A 19882-nucleotide genomic window follows, 5' to 3' on the forward strand; every position below is an offset into this window, starting at 1 on the left:
TTCTTCCAGATTGTCAAACTTGTTGCCGTATAGTTGTTCATAGTATTCTCTTATGGTTATTTGTATTTCTGCTGTATCCGTTGTGATTTCTCCTTTTTCATTTCTAATTTTGGTTATTTGGGTTCTTTCTCTCCTCTTTTTAGTGACTCTGGCCAGGGGTTTGTCAATTTTGTTCACCTTTTCAAAGAACCAGCTCTTGGTGTTATTAAGTTTCTCTATTGTTTTTTGAGTCTCTGTTTTATTGATTTCTTCTTTGATCTTTATAATTTCCTTCCTTCTGCTGATTTTAGGCCTTTTTTGTTCTTCTTTTTCTAATTCATTTAGGTGGAGGGTTAAGTTGTCCATTTGGGATCTTTCTTCTTTTTTGAGAAAGGCCTGTGTTGCTATAAATTTCCCTCTGAGCACTGCTTTCGCAGCATCCCATAGGTTTTGAGCGGTTGTGTCTTCATTATCATTTGTTTCAAGGTAGTTTTTAATTTCCCTCTTGATTTCCTCATTGACCCACATTGGTTTTTTAGTAGCATGTTGTTTAGTCTCCATGCAGTAGGTTTTTTCTCTTTCCTTTTCCCGTGGTTGATTTCTAATTTCATGGCACTGTGGTCAGAGAAGATACTTGAGATAATTTCTATGCTCCTAAATTTATTGAGGTTAGCTTTGTGTCCCAATATGTGGTCGATTCTTGAGAATGTTCCATGAGCATTTGAGAAGAATGTGTATTCTGCTTTTTTCGGATGTAGTGTCCTGAAGATATCAATGAAGTCTCACTTTTCTATTGTTTCCTTTAGGATCTCTGTTGCTTTATTGGTGTTCTGTCTAGAGGATCTGTCCATTGATGTGAGGGGGGTATTAAGGTCTCCTACTATGATTGTATTCTCATCAATATCTCCCTTTGTTTCTGTTAATATTTGTTGTATGTATCTGGGTGCTCCTGTATTTGGGGCATATATGTTGACAATAGTAACAGCCTCTCCTTGGATGTATTCCTTAATCATTAAGTCGTGTCCTTCTTTGTCTTTCTTTATGTCTTTTGTTTTAAAGTCTATTTTGTCTGATATGAGTGTTGCGACTCCTGCTTTTCTGTCGTGTCTATTGGCGTGAAATATTTTTCCCCACCCTTTCACTTTCAATCTATATGTATCTTTTGTCCTAAGGTGAGTTTCTTGTAGGCAGCATATTGAAGGTTTTTGCCTTTTTATCCACTCAGCCACTCTGTGTCTTTTGATTGGGGCATTCAGTCCATTGACATTTAAGGTGATAATTGATAGATGATTATTTATTGCCATTTGAACCTCGTGTTCCAGTTGATTCTATGGTTCTCCATTCTTCCTTTTTTTTTTTTTTTGGTTGGATGGTCTCCTGTTATTATCTGCTTGAGTGTATTTTTTTTTCATTTTTTGCAAATGCAGTATTTGGTTTTGGCTTGTGGTTGCCCTGTTTTTTAAGTATGCTAACCCCTTCCTATAATTGTGTGTTTTAGCCTAATGGTCCTGTAAGTTCAAACACTTCATTACTGTACTAAAATTAAGAAGAGAAACATACAAACAAACAAAAAGGGTTATTTATTTCCTAACATCCCTTGCCCACATTTTATGTTTTTGATGACTCTTTTTTATTTTTTCCTTTTTAATTTTATTTTGTTTGAGGCCTGTTCATGGTTAAATCTGTATGCTGGCTTATTTGAGTGACTGCTCTCTGATTGCAGTTTCCTCAGTCCTAGTTCTTCCTCTTCTTCTTTTTTTTTTCTTTTCTTTTTTCTTCCCTTTCCTTCCTTTCTTTTTGGTTTAGAGAAGCCCTTTCAATATTTCCTTTAACCTGGGTTTTGTGTTGCAGTATTCTTTTAATTTTTGTTTGTTGGAAAAAAAATTTATTTCCCCTTCTTTTTTAAATGATATTCTTGCTGGATAGAGTATTCTAGGTTGCATATTTTTTTCCTTTTAGCACTTTAAACATCTCTTGCCATTCCCTCCTGGCCTGTAGTGCTTCTGTAGAGAAGTCAGCTGATATTCTTACGGGAATTCCCTTATAGGTAACATTCTGTTTTTCTCTTGCTGCCTTTAGGATCCTCTCTTTATCAAACTTTTGCCATTTTTAATATGATGTGTCATGGTGTGGGTCGATTTGGGTTCAGTTTGTTTGGGGCCCTCTGTGCTTCTTGTATCTTGAACCCAGCATCCTTTAGATTTGGGAAGTTTCCATCAATAATTTCTTCAAATATATTCTCCATCCCCTTATCTTTTTCTACTCCTTCTGGAATTCCTATTATGCGTAGATTGGCCTGCTTTATATTATCCCATAGGTCTCTTATATTGCTTTCCAGTTTTTTGATTCGGTTTTCTGTCTGTTGACCGGATTGAGTGATTTCCATTATTCTATCTTCCATATCACTGATTCGTTCTTCTGCATGATTCATTCTGGTTTTTACTGCCCTTAGTTCGTTTGCATCTCTGCAAATGAGTGTTCTAGTTTTTCTTGGCTCCTCCTTATATTTTCTAGTTCCTTTCTGAGGGTATCTGCATTACTGTTCCTATCTTCTCTGAATTCCTTCAGTATTTTCACTATTTCTCTTTTGAACTCCAGGTCTGTCAGACTGCAGAGATCTGTTTCATTGTTGACTGTTTTAGGTGAGTTCTCCTGTTGGTTTGACTGGGGGTGGTTTCTCTGCTTCTTCATCTTGCTTGTTGTTTTCTTTCTCCTGAGGGAGTTGTACTCTCCGTTGTTGGGCAGTGTTTGCCTTGTCACTGCTGGGGAATATTTCCTGAGGGCTGGCGTTGTTGGTCAATCATCTTTTTTGAGGCAGTGTGGCTTTTCTGGAGTGTTGATGGGGCTAACAGTGTCTCTTTGTAGCAAAGGAGGGCTTGCTGAGTGCAGACAGGACTGGGAGGTCCACACCACGATGGTAGCAGATTTCACTTGGTCATGCAGAGCTTGCTCTGGTGTTTTTAGGCTGTGGGGTTCTTGCAGGGGGTTGGCGGTGTTGGGCAGCTGTTCCTCAGGAGTGCAGCAGCCCCTGGGGGCTGGAGCAGCTATCTGGGTCACTGAGAACCTAAGAGGCTCTTCCCTAGGGCAGCCCAACTCAGAAGGACAGCCTGAGAATGTAGGCAGATCTTTTCACAGTCTGGCCAAGCTTGTTGCAGCTTTTCTGGGCTTCAGGGGCTCTTCCAGGGGGCTGGTGGTGCTGAGTAGCTACTCCATGGTAGTGGGGAACCCCCTAGGGGCTTGGGCGGGTAGAAGGGCCACTGGAAACCCAAGAGGCTCCTCCCCAGGGCAGCCTGACTCAGAAAGACCGTCTGAGATCTTTTCCCGGCTCGGCCAGGCTTGTTGCAGCTTTTCTGGGCTGCAGGGGGTCCTGCCTGGAGCTGGCAGTCCTATGCAGCTGATCCACTAAGGCACCCCTGGGGGCTTTGGCGGGTAGCAGGGCCATTGGAAACTGAAGAGGCTCCTCCCCGGGGCAGGCCAACTCAGAAAATCCATCCAGGAATTATGCAGATCTATTCACTGCCTGGATAGGCTTGTTCTAGCTTTTCTGGGCTGCAGGCCTTTTCTCGGGGGCTGGTGGCGTTTGGTGCTACTCTGCAGAAATGTAGCCCCTCCAAAGGGCAAGCAGGTCTGTGCAGGGACAGCCCCTGTGGTGGTAGGTTTCAGGCAATTGTTGAGGCCAGCCCTCCTGGATGGCAGGCAGCCCCAGGTTCGGCGAGAGCTTAGGGGGTGGCGGGGTGGGGGGAGGGGATGCACTGGGAAGCACAGCTTTCAGCTAGCTAGCAGGCCTGTAAGCTTGCTGTGGCATGGGGAGTATTCTATGGGGACCCACCCCTTCTTCTCTCCCCTCCCCAGCACGAGCACAGACCAGGCTCTTCTCCCAGGTTCCCTCTGATGTGGCTTTTCACTTCCCTGCCCCTAGAGTATTGCTCCCTTCCTCTGCAACAGCTTTGTTTTCTAGTCTCCCAGGCAGTCTCTGCCCTGTCAAATGGTTTCTAGACCTCCCAAGCAGTTTCTGCTCCGCCCTGCCCCCCCGCCTGGGGACTAACCTCTGGAGCCTAGGTCTTGGTGCCCAGCCCCCACCCAGGCGTCCCCTGGCCCTTTCCCGGGGACTAACCTCTGGAGCTGAGGACTCGGTGCCTACCCCCCACCCAGTTGTCTCAATTTTTGGTGACTGTGCCCATAGTTCAGATGGTCCGTTGGGTTCGCAATCAGCTTTTCCGTACTCCAACTTACTACTACACTCTTCTCTGCATCTGGAGATTCCTCCAGTTCATTTGATCTTTCCCCCATGTAAGTGACTTTCCAGGGTGTGGGATCCCTTTCTCCTCTGCAGTTCCCTTTCGGGAGCGCCCATCTTACTAGGATTCACCTTCTCTCACTCTCCTCTTTTCTCCCATTCTGCCCCATAATGTCATGAACTTCTTGCCGTTATTGGAGTTTAAGTTCTTCTGCCAGCGATTGGTTGCTGTTCTGTGTGAGTCATTTATTCTGTAGATGTGCTTTTTTTTGTTGTGTTTGTGGGAGAGGGCGAGCATGTCCCCCTACTCCTCCGCCATCTTGTCCTCTTCACAAAACTTTTAACCTTAGTTTTCCATCTCTATTGATAACTTTCAAATTGTAATTTATGGTTAAGGGATGAAGTAATTAATAACTGACTTCATATTGTGAAGCCTAATGTTCTTAAAGCTATGTAAACTAAATCTGAAAAATATGCCTAAGGTGTTTGGAGATATAAACGTGAGATTTATCATTTTTACCTTATTTCTTATGGAATGATCTAGCAATTTACACTGTCTCTAAAATTGAATCTATAGCTACTCAGTGTATTGGGTTTTTAGCTCTATTCTAATTCTCACTCCTCAACAAAGTCCATTTTGCATTTGCTTCACAATTTTCCAGTTTACTGTAGGTGGCAAAATACATATTTGCAAACTGAAGGACAAAGATGACATCCTAGACATATAAATGCATGGATTTGAGACCTAGTCAAATATAGTCAAGTTTTCTAATATTTTGTTTTCTTATTTGCAAATTATTTTAGCTTATAAAGTTTTTCATTTCCTTTATTTTTTGGAGGGGGCCAGGATTGAAGATACTCTTTGTAAATGATTAACACATACATACATACACAATACATAGGGAAAAATATTGTAACTCCATCTCTCTTTGACTGTCTTTTCTGTAATATGCAGAACACTTAAACTCTGTCTCTCACCTCCTTGTCTCTATTTTGGAAAACTTCAGCTCAATGTGCACCATATTGTCCCAAATTCAGATTGCCTACTTAGGCTTTCTGGTTGATGGCAGATGGAACACAAGAAGGTAACAATCAATTCAATATGTTAAAATAGGGGAAGGGTCAAGATGGCAGAGGAGTAAGATGTTACACTCAACTTCTCCCACAAACATCTCAAAAAAAAAAAAAAACACATCTACATGTAATTACTCACACAGAACATCTACTGAATTCTGGCAAAAGAACTTAAAACTCTAAAAAGGGCAAGAAACTCTGACCTAATTTTGTAGAAAAAAAGAAAAAAGAGAGAGACAGATAGAAAAGGAATCAGGATGGGACAAGCATTCCTGAGAGGGAGTTACGAAAGAGAAAAGGAACCCACATCCTGGGAAGCCACCTAACAAACAGGGAGGTCAGCCAAGATGGAGGGACCTCAATGTCACCAAGAAAAGCACAGAAGCTGGACTAAGGAGGGCAAAGTAGAGTGAGATCTCACAGACTATCACATACTGGGGCACGAAGCTAACCTCAACAAATTTAAGAATATAGAAATTATTTCAAATATCTTCTCTGACCACAATGGCAGAAAACTAGAAATCAAGCACTGGAAAAGAAACAAGAAAAAACTAACTACATGGAGACTAAATAATGTGCTATTAAAAAAGGGGGTTAATGGGGAAATCAAAAAGGAAATTAAAAAATACCTCAAGACAAATGATAATGAAGACACAACCATTCAAAATCTATGGGATACCCAAAAGAAGGCTCAGAGGGAAATTCATAGCAATACAGGCCTTCCTCAAAAAAAAAGAAAAATCTCAAATTGACAGCTTAACCCACCACCTAAATGAATTAGTAAAAGAAGAACAATCAAAACCTAAACTCAGCAGAAGGAAGGAAATCATAAATATCAGAGAGGAAATTAATAAAATGGAGATTCAAAAAAATAGAAAAAAATCAATAAAACCAAGAGCTGGTTTTATGAAAAGGCAAACAAAATTGACAAACGTCTGGCCAGACTCACCAAGAAGAGGAGAGAAAACAAACAAAATAAGAAATGAAAAAGGAGAATTTGCAATGGATACTACAGAAAACAAACAAACAAACAACCAGAGAGAATACTATGAACAATTATACACCAACAAATTTGACAATCTGGAAGAAATGGACAACTTTCTAGAATCTTACAGCCTGTCAAAACTGAATCAAGAAGAAATAGACCAACTAAACAGACGGATCACTAGAAATGAAATTGAATATGTTATAAAAACACTCCCTACAAATAAAAGTCCAGGATTAGATGGCTTCACAGGTGAATTCTACCAAACATACAAAGAGGATCTGATGCCCATCCTCCTTAAACTTTTTCAAAAGGTTGAGGAAGAAAGAACACTCCCAAAGACATTCTATGATGCCACAATCACCCTAATTCCAAAACCAGACAAATATACTTCCAAAAAAGAAAACTACAGGCCAATATCTTTAATGAACATAGACGCAAAGATTCTCAACAAAGTTTTAGCCAACTGAATACAACAACGTCTAAAAAGGATCATATACCATGACCAAATTGCATTCATCTCAGCTTCTCAAGGATGGTTCAACATATGAAAACCAATCAACAGATATTACAAAAATACAAAAAACATAAGAGACTATTATGAACTATTATATGCCAAGACTGATGTCAGAGAAAGTTTGCCTATGTTCTCTTCCAGGGGTTTGATGGTGCCTTATCTTATATTTAAGACTTTAAGTCAATTTAAGTTTATTTTCATGCAAGGTGTGAAGGTGTGTTCTACTTTGATTGCTTTGCATGCAACTGTCCAGATTTCCCAGCAATATTGCTGAAAAGACTGTATTTTTCCCATTTTAAATTCTTGCCTCCTTTGTCAAAGATTAATTGACCATAGGTGTCTGGGTTTATTTCTGGGTTCTCTATTCTGTTCCATTGATCTGTCTGTCTGTTTTGGTACCACTACCACACCATCTTGAAGACTGTGGCTTTGTAATATTGCCTGAAGCCTGGGAGAATTATGCTTCCTGCTTGGTTTTTGTTCCTCAGAATTGCTCTGGCAATTATGGGTCTTTTGTGGTTCCATATAAATGTTTGGATTGTTTGTTCTAGTTCTGTGGAAAATGTCTTGGGTAACTTGATAGGGATGGCATTGAATCTGTAGGTTGCTTTGGGTAGTATGGCCTTTATTACAATATTAATTCTTTCCAGCCCAGGACCATGGAATATCTTTCCATTATTTTGGATCTTCTTTAATTTCCTTGATGAATGTTTTATACTTCTTGGCATATAAGTTCTTTACCTCCTTGGTCCAGTGTATTCCCAGCTATTTGATTTTGTGGGGGTGCAATTTTAAAAGGTATTTTAATTTTTGGATTCCTTTTCTAATATTTCATTGTTAGGAAAAAGAAATGCAACCGATTTCTGAATGTTATTGTATATCTTGCTACTTTGCTGAATTTCAGTTCAAGGAGTTTTTGGTCTGAGTCCTCAGGGTTTTCTATATATACACTAGCATGTCATCTGCATTAAGTGACAGTTTTACCTCTTCATTTCCTATTTGCATGCCTTTTATTTCTTTTGTTTTTCTGATTACTGTGGCTAGGATTTCCACTACTATGATGGATAAAAGTGCAGAGAGTGGGCATTCTAGTCTTGTTCCAGATTTTTTTGGGAAGGCTTTCAGCTTTTCTCCATAGAGTATTATATTTGCTATGGGTTTATCATAAATGGCTTTTATTATGTTAAGGTATGTTCTCTCTATAACCACTTTGTGAAATGCTCTTTCTTCTTCTTTTTTTTTATCTTTTTGCTTTTTCTAGGGCCACTCCCATGGCATATGGGGGTTCCCAGGCTAGGGGTCTAATCAGAGCTGTAGCCGCTGGCCCATGGCAGAGCCACAGCAACACAGGATCCGAGCCATGTCTGAGACCTACACCACAGCTCATGGCAACACCAGATCCTTAACCCACTGAGCATGGCCAGGGATTGAACCTGCAAACTCATGGTTCCTAGTAGGATTCATTAACCACTGCACCATGATGAGATCTCCATGAAATGCTCTTTTTACATCTATTGTGATGATCACGTGCTTTGTGACATCAACCTTACAAATGTTTTCTCAGGTCAGTCTCCCAAAGCAACAGAAATAAGAGCAAAAATAAACCAATGGGTCCTAATCAAACTGACAAGATTTTGCACTGCAAAGAAAACCATTAAAAAAAAAAAGACAACCTATGGAGTGGGAGAAAATAGTTTAAAACGATGGAACTGACAATGTCTTCATCTCTGAAATACACAACCAACTTATACAACTCGACAGCAAAAAGCCAACAACCCAATGGAAAAATGGGCAAAAGACATGAATAGACAATTCTCCAAGGAAGATATACAGATGGCTAACAAGCCCATGAAAACATGCTCAACATTCCTGATTATTAGAGAAATGCAAATCAAAACTACAATGAGATCCCTCCTCACACCTGTCAGAATGGCCATTATTAATAACTCCAGAAATAACAAATGCTGGATAGGGTGTGGAGAAAATGGAGCCCTCCTGCACTGTTGGTGGGAGTATAAATTGGTGCAACCACTATGGAAAATAGTAAGGAGGTACCTCAGAAAACTATACATAGAACACCATATGACCCATCAATCCCACTCTTGGGCATATATCCAGACAAACTTTCCTTAAAAAAAGACACATGCACCCACATGTTCATTGCAGCACTATTCACAATAGCCAAAACATGGAAACCACCCAAATGTCCATTGACAGATGAGTGCATGAGAAAGATGTGATATATATATATATATATATATATATATATATATACAATGGAATACTACTCAGCCATAAAAAGAACAAAATAATGCCATTTGCAGCAACATGGATGGAACTAGAGACTCTCATCCCGAGTGAAGTAAGTCAGAAAGAGAAAGACAAATACCATATGATATCACTAATATCTGTAATCTAATATATGGCACAAATGAACCTTTCCACAACAAGGAAAGTCATGGACATAGAGAATGGACTTGTGGTTTCCAAGGGGGAGGGGAAATTGACTGGGAATTTAGGTTCAATAGATGAAGGCGATTGCCTTTGGAATGGATAAGCAATGAGATCCTGCAGTATACCACTAGGAACTATATTAGTCACTTATGATGGAGCATGATAATGTGATTAAAAACTTAGACATGTATGTGTGACTGGTCACCTTGCTGTACCATAGAAAATTAACAGAACACTGTAAAGCAGCTATAATGGAAAAAATAAAAATCATTATTAAAAAAATATGTTAAAATTAAATTATTCTGTAGGAACGATAATGGTTATTTTCAAGAATTTTTTAGAAAATTGTAAACTCCTTTGCTGTGTATGAATTTAATACATGGATTTATTCATTTCTAGTACCTGGCTGGTCCTTTAACCTGTATTATGCATTATTAAAATTCTTGTAGTTGTATTATAACACTTTTAACCTCAAAGGTTGGTACATGCTCTAATTATTGGCATTTCATACCTTGCCTCTTTTTAAAAAATTAAAAATGATTAAATATATACAGGATTATAATGAAAATTAAATGTTACCAATAATAATTTGCCTTAAACATAGCCTGTCACATAGAAAGCATTTTATATATATATGGTATTATATATAATTATATATATTAAAAGCACATATGCAAATAAAATGTTTCCTTTTTTGATTTCCCCATTTTTTAAAATTAAAGTGTAGTTGATTTACAATGTGTCAATTTCTGCTGTACAGCAAAATGACCCAGTCTCACACACACACACACACACACACACACACACACACATAAATACATATACGTTTCCTTTCTTATATTATTTTCCATCATGGCCTATCCCAAGAGACTGGATATCATTCCCTGTGCTATACAGTAGGACCTCATTGCTCATCCATTCTAAATGTAATACTTTGCATATTTCTTTTTGTGCTATATAATTAATTAGCACATATTTTGTTAAATATACAAAGTAAGAATATCTTTCAGAAATCAATTTCCATCTTTAATTATTGTTCCAGCATTATTCTACCATTACTTTTTCATTGTGCCTCAGCTCCTTTTGTCTTTTGACATGTTTAAATTCTGAGTGCATAGGTGAATATATTGACTACTTAATGTAAACACAATTTGTTTCTTGAAGCCAATAATATATGTGACAAATATAGGAGAGCATTTATACCAGGACATAACCTAGTTAATAACTTTTTCTGAAGACAGGAGAACATGCTGATTTCTAACATTCTGGAATGATTACAGAATTACTCAAAAGAGTTAAACAACACATGCTAAAATGAAATTTTCAGTTTTATAAATCTTTTGGTTCTCCTTAAACCAGATGTTAATTATGTAACCTAAATTTCAGGAACTTCATTTGATTGATATTACTGTGCTTAAACAAAAAGAAAAGCCATAAAAATTAAATGTAATGTGCTTTCTTGGATTAAATTATGGAGCAGAAAAAGGACATTGATAGAAAGAAACCTGAAGAAATATAAATAATAGCTGTAATTTAGTTAATAATAACATATCACTATTATTAATTTCTAAGTTTTGATAAATGTACCTTGATTATATAAAATATTAAGATTAGGGAAATGAAGGCAAAGAATATGGGCATAGTTTCTGTACTATATTATCAAATCTTCTCTAAGTTCAAAATTACTTCAAATACACAAGTTGAAACATTTTAAACACATACCTACCATATGACCCAATCATTCCACTCTCAGATATTTACAGAAAAAAAGCACATGACCATATAGAGACTTGTACAAGATTATTGACAGCAGCTTTATTTATAATAAACAAAACTAGAGAGAAAAGGAAATATGTGTAAAGATACCTGTGTCATGAGTTGAGCTTAGCTCTTTTGTCCCAGTTCAAATAATATAATAAAATTTGTAAATTTCAATGATTCATTATTGATTTACAGAGACAATAATAAGCTGCATATATTTGCAGCCTCTTGCTTAGTCAATAGTTTGAAAAATAAGGTCTATGTTTAGATATAAAAATTAAAATACTATTTTTAAAAATTAATTCTGTGGTGACTAATAAACCTATAATAAATTTTATAATACTAATATGTCATTCATTTACTTTTATGGCAAAACAAAAATAAAAGCAGTCAGATGATGACTATGGTGTCAAAAGGGATAATAATGAGTGGTACTACTCCCATTTAAACTCCTTGATTTTTTTTTGTCTTTTTGCCTTTTCTGGGGCTGCTTCCATGGCATATGGAGATTCCCAGGCTAGGGGTCTAATCAGAGCTGTAGTTGCCGTCCCATGCCAGAGCCACAGCAATGTGGTATCCGAGTTGTGTCTGTGACCCACACCACAGCTCATGGCAATGTCAGATCCTCAACCCACCAAGCAAGGCCATGGATCGAACCTGCAACCTCATGGTTCCTAGTCAGATTCGTTAACCACTGAGTCATGACGGGAACTCCCTAAACTCCTTGATTCTTAGACCCATTAATTCTGACTATGGGAGAAATCAAAACTATATACTATATGGTGATTCAGAGTATACGGATAATCCTGAACAGCCTCTCCCCAACCCTGCAAAGTGTTGCCACCTAGCTAGTGCTGTAATTAGTCTTTAAAAAGTAATTCCACTGTTCTCTCAGACTGGCTTCTTCAGAATGCAGAGGAGGTTGGGGGACATGATAAGAGCAGTAAATATGAGACCATTGCCTCTTTATTTGCTGTGTGTGAAGTGAATTCCTTGATCAGAAGCAATGTTATGTAGAATACCATGATGTTACACAGGGCATTCTGTGAGTATAAGGGTGATAGTTTTGTCCAAATAGTTGCATGCAGGGAAGGTAAATTCATATCCATTGTTTATGAGGTTTTTTTTTTTCTTTTTACAGCCACACCTGCTGCATAAGGAAGTTACCAGGCTAAGGGTTGAAAGGGAGCTGCAGCTGCAGTCCTATGCCACAGCCACAGCAATGCTGGACATACACCTGTGACCTACACCACAACTTTCAATACTGCCAGATCCTTAACTCACTGAGAGAGGCCAGGGATAGAACCTACATCCTCACAGACATTAGGTCGGGTTCTTTGCCCACTGAACCACACTGGGAACTCCCATATACAGTGTTTAAATGTCTAATCCAGTTACAAGAAAATGATGTCTCTTTCATGATGGAAGCAATCCAATATAATGAATCTGCCACCAGGTAACTGACTGATCTTCCTGGGGGATGATGCCATACTGAGAGCTTAGTATTGGTCACTGTATCTGCCTGATGGAACATTCAGCAATGGCTGATCTTGGTGAGTAGAAGTCCATGTTGCTGAGCCTTTCCATAATTTCTAACTCTATCAACATGGTCACTTTGTTCATGAGCCCAATGTGCAATGACAAGAATGACTATGAAAAGAGGTTGACTTAAATCCTCTGAGTGGGTTATCCTAGCCACTTGACTATGAAAATATCCCTCTGTTGAGGTCACCCTTCAATGAGCATTCACATGGGACATAAATATTTTCATGTTTTCATCCAATCATAGAGATCTATTCATTTTTTTCTATATTTTCTTATTACTAATTTACTAATCATGTCTATTCCAAGCCTCTGATCATCCAACCAAATTATTTGCCACTATAAATCAGCATAGAATTGCGCATCTGGCCATTTCTCCTTCTAAGCAAAGTGAACATCTAAGTGCACCAAAATTCTGCCCACTGGAATAATTTCACTTTACCATTGTCCTTCATGAATGTACCAGGAAAGTATTATAGTGCTATGGGTGTTCATTTTCAAGTAGTGCTTCATATCATGCAGAATCATGTGTAAATTAGACCCATATTTTCCTCTATCAAATTGTCTTTGGGAGTTCTCCATGAAGACATAGCTACAGGCTGGGAGAGAGAAGGTTAATGTTGTAGGAATGGGAATCAGACATTTGACCTGTGTAATTTTCTTATTCCATAGGGTCTTCATGTGCCTGGTTGTGTATAAACCACTTCCATTTGATGATGGAGTGCTTTTGAATACACCCAACTTAATGATTTGGTGGGTAAGACAACATTCACTTTATGATGGGCAACTCAGAATGAATAGTAAATTGGTGGCTTTTGTTTAATTATTCAATCTCTAATTTTTTTTTTCATTTTTTATTGTTATTTCCCTCAACAAACTTTTTTTTCCACTGTACAGCATGGGGACCCAGTTATACATATACGTATACATAATTTTTTCTCCCATTGTTGTGCTCCATTGTATCCAGACATAGTTCTCAGTGCTACACAGAAGGATCTCATTGTTAGTCCATTCCAAAAGCAATAGTTTGCATCTGTTAACTCCAAGCTCCCAATCCCTCCCACTCCCTCCCCCTCCCCCTGGGCAGCCACAAGTCTATTCTCCAAGTCCATGATTTTCTTTCTGTGGAAAGATTCATTTGTGCTGGATATTAGATACAAGATATGAGTGATATCATATGGTATTTGTCTTTGTCTTTCTGACTCATTTCACTGAGTATGAGAGTCTCTAGTTCCATCCACGTTGCTGCAAATGGCATTATTTTGCTCTTTTTTATGGCCGAGTAGTATTCCATTGTGTATATATACCACATCTTTCCAAGACAAAACCTGTTTATTAAAAGGAAATATGTTATCCACAAAAGAAGGAAGGACTTCATTCCAAAAATCCTGTGTCTGCATGAGATTAACTTTTGGGAGCCTGCAAAATTCTCTAACCATCATAGCTATCATTTACTGACTGTTCAAATACCACTGGATTTGTTAGATCCTATGGCTTAAAACTCAAGGAAGCCTCCATAGCAGCTTACATCTCTTGCATAGTTTTTCTTGTTCTGGCACCCACTTAAAACTAAAACTAAATTAGTTTTTGTATTATTTGGTAAATTGGCCAAGGCAACACACTCAAATGAGATATATGTTGCCTCTAAAATCCACAGAAGTCTATGAGGCATTGCACTTCTCTTTTGGTTGGAGGAGAATTCTTTTAAAAATTATCTTGTTTCTGTGTCTTGGCTATTGTATAGAGTACTGCAATGAACATTGGAGTATATGTGTCTTTTTGAGTCATGGTTTTCTCTGGATAAATGCCCAGGAGTGGGATTGCTGGATCATTGACAGAGAGTGGATAAAAAGATGTAGTACCTATATACAATGGAATATTACTCAGCCATTAAAAGGAAAGAATGGCATTTGCAGCAACATGGCTGGACCTAGAAATTATCATGCTGAGTGAATGCTATCACTTACATGTGGAATCTAAAAAAAGGACACAATTAACTTCTTTGCAGAACAGATACTGACTCACAGACTTTGAAAAACTTATGGTTTCCAAATGAGACAGGGTGGAGGGTGGGGGGATGCACTGAGGGTTTGGGATGGAAATGCTATAAAATTTGGTTGTGATGATTATTGTACACCTATGAATGTAATAAAATTCATTAAGTAATTAAAAATAAATAATAAATAAATAAATAAAATTTATCTTGTTGTGAATTCCCCACATGACTGAATTATTAGAAATTTCACTATGACAGAAAACCCTGAATTTTGTTTGATTTATTTTCCATCTGATTACATGAAAAATTCTTATCAATAAATTCTGGAGTAGGTGATACTTCTTGCTCATTAGGTCTGGTTTGTATATAGTTACCAAAGTAGTGGATCAGTGTGATGCCTTGTGGAAAGTAACAGCAATCAAGTTCACTGAAAACTAAAATATAACATAGAGCTGATAAAGGTAATACAGTACATTTATATTTCTGGCCTTGCCAGCTAAAAGCTAACTGCTGTTGGTAGTATTTACTAATAGATTTGGAGATAAAGTCTTTACCAAATCAATACCTGCATATGAGGTATGAGGGGATGTAGGTTTCCTTAAACTATGAAATCAAATCTGGTAAAGCTTAGGCAATTAGAGTCACTGCCTAATTAAGCTTATGGTAGTCCACTGTAATTCTCCAAGATCACCTTTTTTTTGGCACAGGCAAAATTGATGGGTTGAGATATGGTGGGACTCACCACTTCTGGATCTTTTGAGGTTTTTTTTTTTTTTGTCTTTTTTAGTGCTACAGGTTGGGGGTCAAATCAGAGCTGTAGCTGCTGGCCTATGCCACAGCCACAGCAACACTAGATCCGAGGTGTGTCTGCAACCTACACCACAGCTCATGGCAACACTGGATCTTTAACCCACTGAGCAAGGCCAGGGATTGAACCAGCAACCTCATGGTTCCTAGTTGGATTCATTTCTTCTGTGCCATTATGGGAACTCCTTTTGAGTTCTTAATGGTGAAGCTAATTTATGCAATCCTTCCAGGAATGTGGTGTTGCTTTAAGATTACTATTTTTGTAGGTAGAGGCAATTCTAGTGGCTTTTATTTGGCCTTTCTTATCATAATAGTCCTTACTCCATAGAAGGGGGAACCATCAATGGCTGAGTATGTATATTCTCATTAAGGAACTGGAAAAATCAGAGTGCCCTTGTGTCTGATGGGTTAAAGACCTGGTGTTTTCACTGCTGTGGTTCTGGTTTCTGCTGTGGCGTGGGTTCAGTCATTGGCCTTGGAACTTCCTCATGCCACTAGTTTGGCCAAAATAAAGACCTGGAAAAATAACCACAGAAATGGTTTGGGGATTCACTTCATAGTAGGCATCCTACAAGCGTGATAATTCAACTTGTGCTGAAAGTCAACCACTTGCAGGATGATACTCTGGGTTTGTTTTCCACAATCTCAGAGCTGAAGTTATAGGAGATATGAGTATATTCCAGGGCAGACATTGGAATTTTCAGGTAATTTATGCCATGCTTGAGATTCCTTATCTTATCATTTTTTTCCTGATTTTGTCCAACTCAATTAGGATCAATAAACCAATCTCATTATGCTCAATATTTACACAAATATCTAAGGTATCATATATATGGTCAGCTAGAACCTTGCCTCTTATCAGTATTTGATTAGGAGTAGCTAATGATGATATGTTGCATATCTCTGTTGCCACATCATGCTGTGAAATATCAGTGCTGCCTTTACTATGGGAAAGAGGCTTTAGTTCTTTTAAATATTGTCAGAATAGAGATCCAATTCTAGAAACCCCAAAGCCAATTCAGAAAATTTATTCACAGGTTTTATTCTTCTAAAACCATTCTCAGTATCAGAATCTGTACTAGTCATTAGTCATGGATTTCCAGAGAAACTGAACAAATAGAGCAAAAGAGAGATTTTAAGGAAATTGGTTCATGAGACTGTGAAAGAAGGCAAGTGTGAAATCCCCCAGGCAAGCCATTAGGCTGGAAATTCTGGCAAAATGTAGGGGAAAGTCTTTTGACATTAGTCCTAACAATGACATTTTTTTTTTGTATTTAGCACCAAAAACACAAGCAAAAAGAGCAAAATCAACAAGAGACATCAAACTAAAACACTTCTGAATAGCAAAGGACAAAGTAAACAACAAATCAACAAAATAAAAATTCAAACTATGGGAGTTCTCATCATGGCTCAGCAGTAACTAATCCAACTAGGATCCATGAGAATGCAGGGTAGATCCCTGGCCTCACTCAATGGGTTGCGGATTCAGCATTGCTGTGGGCCATGGTGTAGTTCGAAATTGTGGCTCTGATCTTGCATTGCTGTGGCTGTGGAGTAGGCCAGCAACTGTAGCTCTGATTCAAGCCCTAGCCTGGGAACTTCCATATGCTGCAGGTGGGGACTTAAAAATCAATTTAAAAAATCAAACTATGCAAAGGGAGAAAATATTTGGAATACCATACATCTGATAGCCAAAAAATATAAGGAACTTAAAAAATTCAATAGCAAAACCACAAATACTCTGATTAAAATTTGGGCAAAGAACCTAAACATATTTTTTTTTCCAAAGAAGATATCCAAATGACCAATAGGTACACAAAAGATGCTCAAAATTATTAAACATTATGGAAATGTGAATCAATACCATAATAAGATATCACCTCACAACTGTTATAATGGCTATTATAAAAAAGACAGGATAACAAGTGCCAGCTAGGATGTGGAGAAAAGAGAACCATTCTGCAGTATTTCATAAGAATGTAAATTGGTACCACCACTATGAAAAACAGTATGGAGGTTCCTCAAAATATTAAAAAATAGAACTATGTTATGATCTAGTAATTGCACTTAGGGACTTAAGAGTATATATTCAAAGCCATAGAAATCATTATCTTGAAGAGATCTGTACTCAAATGTCCATTGGCAGCATCATTCACAATAGCAAAGACCTAAAACATCCTAAGAATCTGTCTAAAATGGAAAAATGGATTTATTTATAAAAACACATATATATGAATATTATGTTATTCAGTCATTAAAAAGAAGGAATTTCTGCCATTTGTGACAACATGAATAAAACTCGAGGGCATTACATTAAGTTAAATAAGTAAGATAGGTAAAGACGTACTGTATACTCTCCCTTATGTGTGAGAAATAAAGTAAAATTCACAGAAACAGAGAATAGGTTGGTGGTTGTCAGGGGTGAAGTTTGGGGAAATGGAGGGACCTTGGTCAAAGGGCACAAAGTTTCTGTTCTAAAACAAATAAGTCCTAGGGACCTAATATACATCATGGTGACTATAGTTTAAAATATTGTATTATATACTCAAAAGTTGGTAAGACAGTAATTATTAAATGTTTTCACCACATGCGAAAATTGGTAACTATGTGAGGTGAAGGTCATATTAACTAACCACATTGGGTTGTTTCTTAATATATATGTGTAGTAAATAATCATGAACACCTAAACTCACATACTATTATGAAAAACATATCTTAAGCTAAAAAAATTAATATACCACATTAAAAGAATAAAGGACCATAACTACATAATTACTTCAATATATAAAGAAAATAATTTGGCACTACCGTGAATTCAATCATGATAAAGCTCTCAAAAAATTCCAAATAGAAAAAAAAAATCTACACTTTTTTTAAATTTGATTTAATTTAATTTTATTTTTAATTTTTTCCTGCTGTACAGCATGGGTATCAAGATATCCTTACATGTATACATTTTCCCCCACCCTTTGTTCTGTTGCAATATGAGTATCTAGACATAGTTCTCAATGCTATTCAGCAGGATTTCCTTGTAAATCTATTCTAAGTTGTGTCCCATAACCCCAAGCTCCCAATCCCACACACTCCCTCCCTCTCCCCCCAGGCAGCCACAAGTCTATTCTCCAAGTCCATGATTTTCTTTTCTGTGGAAAGGTTCATTTGTGCTGGATATTAGATTCCAGTTATAAGTGATATCATATGGTATTTGTCTTTGTCTTTCTGACTCATTTCACTCAGTATGAGATTCTCTAGTTCCATCCATGTTGCTGCAAAGGGCATTATATCATTCTTTTTTACGGTTGAGTAGTATTCCATTGTGTACATATACCACTTCTTCCGAATCCAATCATCTGTCGATGGACATTTGGGTTGTTTCCATGTCCTGGCTATTGTGAATAGTGCTGCCATGAACATGCGGGTGCATGTGTCTCTTTTAAGTAGAGTTTTGTCCAGATAGATGCCCAAGAGTGGGATTGTGGGGTCATGTGGAAGTTCTATGGATAGATTTCTAAGGTATCTCCAAACTGTTCTCCATAGCGGCTGTACCAGTTGACATTCCCACCAACAGGGCAGGAGGGTTCCCTTTTCTCCACAGCCCCTCTAGCACTTGTTATTTGTGGACTTATTAATGATGGCCATTCTGACTGGTGTGAGGTGGTATCTCATGATATTTTGGATTTGCATTTCTCTTATGATCAGCGATGTTGAGCATTTTTTCATGTGTTTGCTGGCCATCTGTATATCTTCTTTGGAGAACAGTCTATTCAGGTCTTTTGCCCATTTTTCCACTGGTTGATTGGTTTTTATGCTGTTGAGTTGTGTAAGTTGCTTATATATTCTAGAGATTAAGCCCTTGGCCGTTTCATCATTTGAAACTATTTTCTCCCATTCTGAAAGTTGTCCTTTTGTTTTCTTTTGGGTTTCCTTTGCTGTGCAAAAGCTTTTCAGTTTGATGAGGTCCCATGGGTTTATTTTTGCTCTAATTTCTATTGCTTTGGGAGACTGACCTGAGAAATTATTCGTGATGTTGATGTCAGAGAGTGTTTTGCCTATGTTTTCTTCTAGGATTTTGATGGTGTTCTGTCTTATATTTAAGTATTTCAGCCATTTTCAGTTTATTTTTGTGAAAACATCTACACTTTGATGAAGGGTATCTAAGAATAAAATACACACTACTTTATACTTAGTGGTGAAAGACTGATAATCTTGCCTCTAATTTTAAGAATAAGACAAGTATCTCTGCTTTCTCCACTTTCATTCAACACTGTATTAGAAGTTCTACCCTGGCAATTTGGCAAGAAAATGATAAAGCCTTCCAGTTTGGGAAAAAAGTAAAACTCTATCTATTGGCAAATGACACAATCTTTTATAAAGAAAATATTAGGGATACGCACACTCATGCATGCATGTGCAAACATACACTATTGGAGCTAATAAACAAGTTCAACATGGGCACAAAATATAATAAAATATATAAAAATTAATTATATCTTGATATAGTAGCAATAAACACCCTGAAAATAAAATTAT

The sequence above is a fragment of the Phacochoerus africanus genome, chromosome X, assembly GCF_016906955.1.
Source record: "Phacochoerus africanus isolate WHEZ1 chromosome X, ROS_Pafr_v1, whole genome shotgun sequence".
Classification (NCBI taxonomy): domain Eukaryota; kingdom Metazoa; phylum Chordata; class Mammalia; order Artiodactyla; family Suidae; genus Phacochoerus; species Phacochoerus africanus.